The sequence below is a fragment of the Sciurus vulgaris genome (genome assembly GCF_902686455.1).
Source record: "Sciurus vulgaris genome assembly, chromosome: X".
In the NCBI taxonomy this organism is placed as follows: Eukaryota; Metazoa; Chordata; class Mammalia; order Rodentia; family Sciuridae; genus Sciurus; species Sciurus vulgaris.
In genome coordinates this window covers 15933392-15945025 of record NC_136471.1, presented here as the reverse complement: position 1 = coordinate 15945025, position 11634 = coordinate 15933392, and positions in this window count along the sequence as shown.

The following is an 11634-nucleotide window of genomic DNA, read 5'->3' as shown; positions in this document are numbered from 1 at the left end:
TAAATTTTGACACAGGGTCTTGCTAAGTTGCTCAGAGCCTCCCTAAGTTGCTGAGGCCCAGTCCTCATTCTTTTTTTAATGGTACCTCTTCAAAATCTGGTGTGGGGGCTGGGGAGATAGCTCAGTTGGTAGAGTGCTTGCCTCACATGCACAAGGTCCTGGGTTCAATCCCCAGAAACCCCCCTCAAAAAAAAAATCTGGTGTGTATCACGTTTAGAGCATATTTCTATTTGGACTGTCCACATTTCAAATACTCAATAGCCACACACAGCTAGTAACCATCATTGGGGCTCAAATCCAATATCTAAAGTATGATGCCTTGGCAAGTTGAATATGAGAATATGAAATGTGAACACGAGAACATGAATCTAGGAGGCATATAAGGGCATGAATATGATGAGGTATACCAAGGTATCCAAAAGACCAACCCCAAAGGCAGTATTGTCTATTCCTCTCTCTAGAACAAAGAAATAGTTACAGAGCAGAAGGTGTAGTCGAACCGTAGAGCTCTTGCCTTAGCATATGCAAGGCCTTGGGTCCCATCCCAGCGACTGCAAAACAAAACAAGAGAAGGGGGGAATAGTTATGTAAATGTGAGGAGCAGCTTGTTATTGTCAATAGATTCCTAATTTTACCTCCCTTGCTAAATCTCTATATACTCTCTTCTCAGATGTTATCACAGAGTTCATTTCCTGGACCCCAGAGTCACTAATTTTTTTTTCGTGTGGTGCTAGGGATTGACCCCAGGGCCTTAGATACACTAGACAAACACCTACTACTAAGCTACATGTCCAGTAGTACTCACCTTTTTTTGTGGCCTTGAAATAAGCATTATCTATACCCTGGCCCTTGCCTTACCTTTAATAAACCTTATTATCTATATTGCCATGAATATAATGGGATTTCCGCAGGCATTCTAGGATAGCTTGTTGCCTCTTAAGTGCAGTCCATGGCATGCTTCTCATGTCACTTGGACCCTGCGACCTTGGACCCTATTGCTTCACGTATGCTCCTGTGTGCACTAGCTTCAGCTGCTACCCTCACTGACAAAGCCTGTGCTCTTACGTTCACCTGTCTCCCATGCTGCGTTTGGCTTTCACAAGTTCCTAAGACACAGCCCTTCTCTACAGGTGGTAGACCACCTGTGAGCAGGCCTTATTCTTCATCTTCCATCATTGTAACACTTCCAGTCTGAGCACTTGCCTGCCCCTCCCCAGTGATGGAGATCTCCACTCCATTCCACATGATTGTCTTGCAGCTACAGAAATGGTTTCAAAGCCAGGAGAAAACCTCTTAGGTACCCCTCTAAATAATCCAGACTTCTGTTTTGCGATGCCTCCTGTAAATGAAACTTCCAGGGAAACATAATAAGTAGTTATGGTATAGTTTCCCCACACGAAACACTTGAGGCATACTCCGCCCACTGGAAAATCAACTCAAGCTGCTGAACTTCTGTCTCTTTCCAGAGCTTGCACACTGGCAAAAGGGTACACGGCCACTGTTTACAGACTTCAAATATGCCTTTGGGGTCTGTTATAATTGGCATAGTCTGGTAACCCCAGATTTTTTTTTTTTTTTTTTTTTTTTTTTGGTACTGGGGTTTGAATCCAGGGAGGCTTTGCCACTGAGCTCTTTTTGTTTTTTTTTATTCTAAAACAGGGACATAGTAAGTTACCGAGGCTGGCCTTAAACGTGATCCTTCTTCCTCAGCCTTCCAAGTAGCTAGGATTACAGGTGTGTGTACCACCACACCCCGCCAAATGCTTAAACTCTGTTGGTATTCTTATTTCCAGAGGGCAATAATTGCTGCCCTGTTGCAGGCTAGCCATCTTCCTACAAAAATTGCTATTGTCCCCTGTCCAACCTATACCAAGGAGACTCATACTGTATCTCTAGGGAATGACATGGCTAATAATGCTGTTAAATGTGCGTCTGAAAAAGGACCCCCCCTATTTTTTCCACCCAGTTTATAACTTTACCTTTATCTGTGGCCGATATCTTTAAGTTTTACAAACACAATTATAAGATGGATTGTACATGGTGCCAAATGGACTTCCTATAGTCCTCTTTCTTTTGTTGTTTTGGCTTGTATTTGTATCCTGCCAGATGGGACATATGTGCAGATGGAGGACAGTTAAGGAACTAAAAGGCAATTGATTCTGCCCTAACATCCATAACACTTCTGACCAAATTTCTGGAAGAAATCAACATGTCTCAGAAAGTCCTCTAAGCTACATATTGCTCTTTTTATTTTATTTTTTTCTGTACTGGAGAATGAACCCAGGGACACTGTACCACAGAACTACATTCCCAGCCCTGCCTCTTTTGAATTTTTTATTTTTTAAATTTCAAGACAGGGTCTGGCTAAGTTACTGAGATCGGCCTCAAGCTTGTGAGCCTCCTGCCTCAGCCTCCTGAGTTGCTGAGATTACAGATGTGCACCATTTCCTGGGCCTGTTCTGTTTTTATAGATTGGGAGGAGACATCAGAAATGGAAGTTAAGTGCACACCAAGACAAATGACAAGACATACCAGAACCAAGGTTGGCAGGTCACAAATTCCATCCTGACCCCGTTCTTGAACAATACGGGCATTTTTATTTTATGTGGTGACCAAGTATACAAACGGTTCCCATCTAAGTGGTCAGGACAATGTGAACTTGAATACTTGACTCCTTCTCTCATCAGATACTCCACCTTAAGTGTGATGCAGATTATAAACTGGGGTGTTGGGGGTGTAGATCAGTGCCAGGAGTGCCTGCCTAGCATGCTTATGACCCAGTACCACAAAAATAATAAATAAATTAAAAAAAATAAATAAATAAAAACCAACTCTGGTCCCCTTGTTCACTAGGTAGTGCCATGTAAACATGTATTGATGATACCCTCGAGAAAACCCATTTAAGTATCACAATTCTAAATTCTTTTCAGTGCTAAGAACTCTTTTTCCATGCTTTGGAACTTATGAATTGGAAAAGGCAGACCTAAATTGTTCTGTGGTAACAGAACTGGAATTCACTATCACTATACAGCGATAGAAGTATTCCAATCAGAAGTGAATGCCTCCAAACCATCATTCTTGAATATATCAACTCCCCAAAAAAGGAGGAACACATGTGATCATGGGTGAAAAATGCTGGTTGGTTCTACATGAATCAGTCTAATCTATATCTTTAAAAGAAAATATTGACATTCTCTACCAAATAAATGAGGCTGAACCGTGTGTGTGTGTGTGTGTGTGTGTGTGTGTGTGTGTGTGTGTGTGTTACTGGGGATTAAACCCAGGGCCTCACACATGCTAGGCAAGTGCCCTACCACCGAGCTACATTCCTAGCCCTGGAATTTCTGATGTAATTTCAGACGGGAAAAATGTCAGGGTATAGAATAAGAAATTCCAAAATATGATGCCTTGGCATGCTAAATTCCTGAAACCAAAGGTAAGGAACTCAAAAGCAAGATCTTTCTGACCTCCTTCTGCCCTTCTTTCTCCTGCACCCCTCTCCCCCAAGGTATGCCATAGAAACTGGAATCCCTCTTCCCCAAGATGGGTGATGGAAAGTAGAACCCCTCTCCTCCAAAGCCAGTCATAAACCTTTATGTGTAAGAGCTGGCCATATCTCTGACTTAACCTTGTCTGGTGTGAAGTCATAAGAGGAATCATGATTCAAGAGGCATCCTGCCCTATACCCAGGAGGAAGGAATAACACAGAAAGCAAGAAGAATCTGAACAGACAGGCCTGGCTGAGTTTCCCCTACTCAGTCTGTTACATTAGATCAGCTCCTTTTGTCTAATCATTTTTATAAGGTTGTCCATTCTTCATGAAACCTAACTTAACCAATAGTTTTCCTTGAATCTTTGGGTGTTCGTTTCTGAAGGGTCCTGTGTCATGTAAAACTCTGATTAAGTAAATTTTCTTGAATTTCAGATAGGATCTCCTTTGTTGCCTTCTCTGACCTGGAACTTAAAGACCTTCTTGCCTCATCCTCCCGAGCAGCTGGAATTACAGGTGTGCACTCTCATGCCCAACTTGATTCAATAAATTTGTTAAATTTGCTATGCCTTTCTCCTGATAATCTTTGTCAGTATTTTTTTGTTTTTTGTTTTTTGTTTTTTTGGACCTAGCCAGGAACTCTAGCAGGGTTGGGAGAAACTTTTCCTCCTATACACCATTTGTATTGGAGGGAGCAGGTTTCTGGTCCAAAATCCAATTTAGGAACCCATATCGAATTTGGTTGTCTTGTCTCCTTAGCCTCCAATCTGGGACAGATATATTAATTTCTTAGTTAACTCTGGCAGAGTAACTTGAGTCTGAGAGGTAGTTAAAGATAAGAATGAAGTCTGGGAAGTCTGGCCATTATTAATAGCCTATAGAAGTTGGTTTAGTCAGGAGTAGAAGGATAGCTCAGTGGTACTTTCCTAGCTTATGATAGGCCCTGGGTTCAATATCCCAACACAATCGAAGAAAAGGATTTGGATTAGTCTGTGACAGTGAAAATTAGTTAACTTTGGCCAGTTGCTGGGGCACATGCCTGTAATCCCAGTGTCTAGGGAGGCTGAGGCAGGAGGATCATGTTTTCAAAACCAGCCTCAGCAACTTAGTAAGGCCCTAAGCAACTCAGTGAGACCCTGTCTCTAAATAAAATACAAAAAAGGGCTGGGGATGTGGCTCAGTGATTGAGTACTCCTGGGTTCAATCCCCAGTACCCTCCCCCTCCAAAAAATTAGTTAACTTTGTTACTAACATCAGCTCTTCGGATATCTATAGTACATTTAAAAATTAGGCACACATAAATTAGGGACTGAATTCAACAGTAATTATTTCCTTTTACTTGAAATAATCTTTTGAAAATGTCCATCAAGGGCTGGGGATGTGGCTCAGTGGTAGAGTGCTTGCCTGGCATGCATAAGACCCTGACTTTGATCCAGTAGTGCAGGAAAAAAGATAATTTTTTTGGTTGATCAAATTATATTATTATATTGTGTACATGTGCTAGTATTCCACTATTATGTATGGTTATAACGCACCAATTAAACATTTCAAAAGAAAAAAGAGTTGATAGAAATAACCAAACTTGTGGTTAAAATGTCATTCTTCCTCCTCTTTTCTGCCCTTTCCCTGATTTTATCTTTCCCTCGTTTCTTCTGTGTGTTGAATCTCCTCTTCCCTTCTTTTCTTCTTTAGGTTTACCACTGGGCCGTTTGTTTAAAATTTATTGAGCATGTACTTTGTTCTTTGGAAATTATTAAAACAGTCAATAAATTATCTTAATTCTCTCACATTGTTAGGTAAATATTTACTACGAAATTAAATCAAAATATGTGACTATTTTGGTTTATATAAACTTAGTGATAGGTTGTCACTGCTATTAGATTTATATCTGTGTAAAAAGACTTCTAGAAAATACTGTTGAGATTCTTAAATACTCATATCAATCTTTCCTGAATTCTACCTATCTGTAGGTGTGCTAAAATACCTCAAGCACTGGAATTAATTCAAATGTCAGGTTCTAATTGACAGGGATGATTTAGTGAAAAATTTGTGCTGCCTTTTTTTTCAGGGAAAAAAGCTTGACTTTCCTCTGAACTTTATTTACCCTTGTCTTTAAAAAAAGAAAAAGTTTAGTGAGAAAGACTTGGTGTCAGTTAACAAAAAAATGACTTCAGATTTACATTCTTTTAGCGGTGGAATAAATGAGCGAAGTTTGCAACTGAAAAGGCAGTTTACACCTTTTGTTGTTTTGGTCCGTAGAAATCCTATTATGCTTCAAGACTAGCTGTAAGGAATGCCGCAAACAAGTATTAGATCAATGACATGTCTTTGTAATTTCTTTTGTCTGGATATTTAAAATTGAACATTCAAACCTTATATCCCCCACACCTATCTCTCCTCTAATATGCTTACACCCTACTATATACTTCTCTAAACTTCATTGCTAAAGGAAATCTCTCAGTCTCCAGTTCTAAGAGCACAGAAACTTAGCCAGGGGAGCAACAGTGTCCTGTCAAGGTGTTTGCAATTAAGCAGCCAAAGCTCACTGGTGGCTTTGATATTAAGACTTGGAACTAGCATTTAAAATTCTTCTCTGTGTTCTACCATACCTGATGACAGCCTTCGAAGGAATCCATGGAAAGATATTTCAGAAAGCAGTTTAGTTCGGAGAGTAAAAATGCATCATAAAATATGATCAGACCCCGTGAAAAGAAAACAACTGAGATTCCAAAAAACATGTATGATCTAGGTGGCTGGAGGCGCGGCTCTGTGGGAGAGCACACTAAGAAAATAAATAGATGAATGAATGAATGAATGAATAAATAAATAAACAAATAAATGTATATATTAGAAGAGAGATTTATCTCAGGCCTTTAGGGTATTACTTTGTACCTGCTCTTTATTAGCCTTTTTGATCCAGAAGAAATGCCCTAAAACGTAGTGATAGTTCATCCCTGATTCTTCCTGATTCTTTTAACCACAATCTTTATTGTACAGAAACCCCTAAGAATGCACTTTTTACCAGCAGGTCTGAGACAATAAGTCTGGCTAGAAATTTGTTCCCAAATTCTCACAGATAAAGCATTTTATGTGAAATTATAGAATATTTTAGAAAGCACTATGACAGATCATGTACTTGAATGAACAAAAATGTTTTCCTCTTTGAGAATAAAGCTACATGCAGTATCCAATAAGACCAAAGTTGGATGACTCTCATGTTTTATTATAGTTCTTTTGCATTGAACATTAATGTTTTCCTTTCTGCTTCAGAAAGGAAACTTTTGACAAGTTTGCTAATGGTTATTTCTCTTTTTCTCAACTATAAAATTCCAGAGTAATTAACCCAATTACTAAAATCATACCACATTTTCATGTGCAAAACACAAAAATGTAAAGCAATGAAAAAGCATAGAGCATCTTTAAATGATTTTTAAAGTAGATCTCATTGTTTAATATCATGTCCTTTAATATCACTATGGAAAGCTTTCTCAGAAGTCAATACTAAAATAAGATATGGAGCTATTTGATGGATAAATTCAATTGAAAAAAAGCTAAGATAAAACATACATATGTATGTTTAAGTGTTGCCTATAAAGTTATTTTAGTTAGAATGATTATACACATCCACTCTGAGATGATAAAATTATATTGCAACATAATTACATATAACTGTTTTGTAGTTTTGTTATGCTTTTTTTTTTTTTTTTTAACTCTGGGAAAGAAATTGCATTCCCAGCTGTTTCTCAACTCCTGTAATTTAAATAAGTAAACCTTTTGTTCTTAAAACTTACTTAGTTCCTTCTAATTCTGTTGATGGACATCCATTTCTACTGCCTTATTTTATGTTAATATCCAACAAAAGAACGCTGTTAGCCTCCTGCCAGTAAAGGCCCCACCTCCCTTTGTAGAGGGCTGGGGAGGAGGGGGATTCTTCTTTAGCCTTTTACTTTACTGAAGACTTTAAACTTCCTCTCTCCACCTCTAGCCAAGAAGAGAATTTCTGCATGAGCTAAAAATTCCTAGGAAAAGGCTATAGCCCCCAAGTGTGGAAGGTGGTTCTTAGCTGTCAATTCTCTTTTGTTATTCGCTCAAATGGAATTATGAAATGTTCGTGGCTTTGTAGGGCAGAACACATTTCTCCCGAGCAAATGCAAATGCATTAGGTGTGCCCAGGTAATTTGAAATGCTCATGCTGGCAGCTTTTCTGCATGAGTAAAGCTGTTTAATTAATGCATTTTCCCCTTCCTTCTGATTAGTTGATTCTGATTTTCTTTGAATAAATTAAACTCTCTGTAATATGCTTCCTATAGCTTCTTGGGCTACCCAAGGCCTGATACCTCCCACCAGGAGGGCAGATGCAAAGAAATGAAATGATTCCTCTGCATATTTCTCACAGAGATTTTTCTCCTATACAAAAGACTCTGATTTTCCTTGTAATATGGCTCTGCAAGTGATGTGTTCAAAGAGTTTCTGTCGATGCTGCTCATTGTCTTTCCAACTCATTTTCTGGAAATGGGTGGTGGATCCATTTACTTTGGTTTTACTGAGATTTTGAGAGTAAATACTCAGAGAGGTGAGAAAGGAGTGGCAGAGACACTTTCCCTACTAGGGTCCCAAACTGCCCTGCCATCTTAGGTCTTCATTTCCAGAACCCAAATGGAAATTCCTAAACGGAATTTTCTGGTCCCCCTCTGTCACATTCCACTTGGACATACTACAGAGGTAATGCAGTAATGATCTTGAGAAAACTGTTAATGAACATTATGACAATAGCCACATGATCTCTAGTAGGTATATGTAGCCCTTCTTTCCTGGATGCTTGAGACTTGTTAGTAGTATTTCAGGAGTTTTATATATTTATGTATTTAACAGAGTTATGCCAATGTTATTCTTTTAAAACTGATCAGTGAACAATGGAAGTGAATGTCAGTGCTACTTTCAAGATCAATTACCTATTTTGTGTTAATATCTTTCACCTGCCTCATTGGTCACTTAATAAACCCAGTGCCTCTAGCTCAGATCTAATTGACATGGCTGATTTGTAGAAATGCATACAGGTCACTTTATACTCTAGAAGTGTTCTTGAAAAAGTTCTGTATAACTAAGAATTGGTCAATGAGGGGAACAATATTTTTACACTCATTCATAATTATGTTAAGATCCTTTATGTTCATGAAGGTTTTCCTCTACATCTCTTAACTGCTCAAAGTTATTAATGAGCTAAATGTAGTATAAAGTAGACTAGTTTGATTAAGTGGATAACCCACTCCATAATGTACTATTTTAACATGTAAATCCAGCTGTTTTCTTCTTATTCTTTTTATTTTTAAATATTTAAAACTTAACAGGAATATTTCGAGAAAAATATAAAAAGCTCTCATCTACTTTTAACTCAAATTTCCTGTTATTCATGTTTCCTTTGTAATTCTCTTTAAATGAATATATTTTAGTATTTTTTTCTGAACCAGTGGAGACTAAGTTCCAAGCATGATGGCTGTGTTAGTCAGCTTTTTGTTGCTACAATGAAAATACCTGACAAGAACAACTTTGAAAGACTGGGAATGTGGCTCATTGGTAAAGCATGCTTGCCTGGTATTATGAGGCCCTGGGTTCGATTCTAGCACCATCAAAAACAAACAAACAAAAAACAAAAAAACAAAAACAAAAAAACTTAGAGGAGGAAAAACTTATTTTGGCTCATGGTTTCAGAGATTCAGTCCATGGTCAGTGAATGGCATTGAGCTGGGCCTGAGCCGAGCTGTAGTATCATGGCGGAAGGGCACGGAGGAGCACATCTGCTTAAGGCCGCCAGGAGGCAGAGAGAGGGAGGGAGAAGCCAGGGGGACAAGATATAATCCCCAAGGGTTTGCCTCTAGTAACCCACCTCCTCCAGCCATGCCTCACCTGATTACAGTTATATCGAGTTAGTCCATTCAAAGTAGGATAGACTGATTAGGTCACACTCTCATTATCTAATTATTTTACCTCTGAATATTCCTGCATTAACACAGGAGCTTTGGGGGGGACACCTCATATCCAAACCATAACAATGCCATTTCATCCAATTCTTTCATGTATATTTCCTACAAGACAACAATCAATAATATTCTCATATATAATCAAAGTAGTACCACCAAAATCAGGAAATTAACATTTATACAACATTTCTATATAATCCTTGCACACCATTCAAATTTCACCAATGAGCCAACCATGTTCACTCTCCTGGCTTCATCTACCACCTACTTGCTGACAACTCTTGAAACTATGGCATATTTAGATTCTCTTTGGAACTAATAGGTATGACTAAATCTCTGTTTTATAGTTCAGGATACTGAAGTGGCAAAGTAGTTAAGCAACTTGCCCATGGTCACCTAGCTGGTCTCATTGGTAGTCTGTCAATAGTCACTAGGCCCTTGACCACTATGCTCTGCTGAAACCATATATATATATATGGTGTGTGTGTGTGTGTGTGTGTGTGTGTTACTGGGGATAGAACCCAGAGCCTCATGTGTGCTAGGCAAGCACTGAGGTATATTCCCAGCCCTTTTTATTCTATTTTATTTTGGGACAGGTTCTCCATATATTGCCAAGTCTGTCCTTGAACTTGTGATCATGCCTTAATCTCTCTAATAACTGGGATGACAGGCATGTGCTGACATGCCCAACTTGAAAATATTTTTTAAAAATTTTCTGCTGGGGCTTTGTCCCCCTTTTCCCTTTCATGTGCGACCCCTCCCGATGTGTGGTTTCTGCCTTTATAAACCTACAAGATTTTCTGGTAGGGACTCGACTCCTGGACTCCTGCGTGAGTCACGAGTCGGGTCCCAGCGCGCTGGAATAAACACCTCTTGCGGTTTGCATCAAAAAAAAAAAAAAAAAAAAAATTTTCTGCTGGGGATGAGGTGTAGCTCAATGGCACAGTGCTTGCCTTGCATGCTAAAGGCCCTGGGCTTTAATGCCCAGTACTGCAAAATAAAAAATAAATAAATAAAATTTCCTCCTTTACCAAATATAGATTTCTTTCTTGTCATTATCCCCTAAATAATATAATAAATCACTTATTCATATAGCATTTACATTGAATTCAGTATTAAAAGTAACAGAAATGATTTTAAGTATAATGAAGGATGTGCGTAGGTTATAAGCAAATGCCATACCATTTTATATAAAGGACGTGAGCATCCACAGACTTTGTTATTCACAGGAATCCTGGACCCAATCTCCTGCAGATATTGAGGAATGATTGTATTTGTTGAATCAATTAATGAATAAACTGATAGTATTAAATCTTGTACAAGTGAACAGTTAGAATGGGTAAAAAGCAAAGTGACTTGCTCAAAGTTTTATAATAAGCAGTAGCAGATTTGCCATACAGTAAATGAGATACAAACCTCAGAGCCTTTTACATGGCTCCTCCCAAGATTCAGGGAAGAACCTTAGCAAAGTGTTCATGTGGTCTTGTTTTTGCAAAATTGCCTCCATTATGAACTCTCTATCACCCTCCCTGTATTAGTCAGTTTCCTGTCACTGTGACAAAATACCTGAGAAAAATAACTTAAAGGAGCAAAGGTTTATTGTGGCTCATGGTTTCAGGGGTTACATTTCACACTTGACTGGCTCCATTGTTTCTGTACCTGTGATGAGGCAGAACATCATGGCAGAAGGGCATGGCAGAACAAAGCTGTTCAGCTCATGACAGTAAGAAAGGAGAGAGAGAGAGAGAGAGAAAGAGAGAGAGAGAGAGAGAAAGGAAGGGAAGGGGAGAGGAGAGGGGAGAGAGCAGAAAGGAGAGAGGAAGGGGCTGGGAATAAGATACATTCTTCTAGGCACATCCCTGGTAACATAATTCCTCCAACTAGGCCTTATGGCCTAAAATTTCCGCCACCTCCCAATAATCCATTCAATTATGAACCCATCAATGGATTACTGTATTGATGAGATCAGAACCCTTATGATCCAATCACTTCCCCAAAGACCCACTTCTGAACATTGAACATTGGGTACCAAGCCTTAACACTTGAGCCTTTGAGGAACATTCTAGATGTAAATTCTAACACTCACCTTCTTACAGAATGGTGTCTGAGTAGCTACAGGAACTTTAAGGGATCAGGTTAAGGAGTAAGATAAATGGGGATACATTT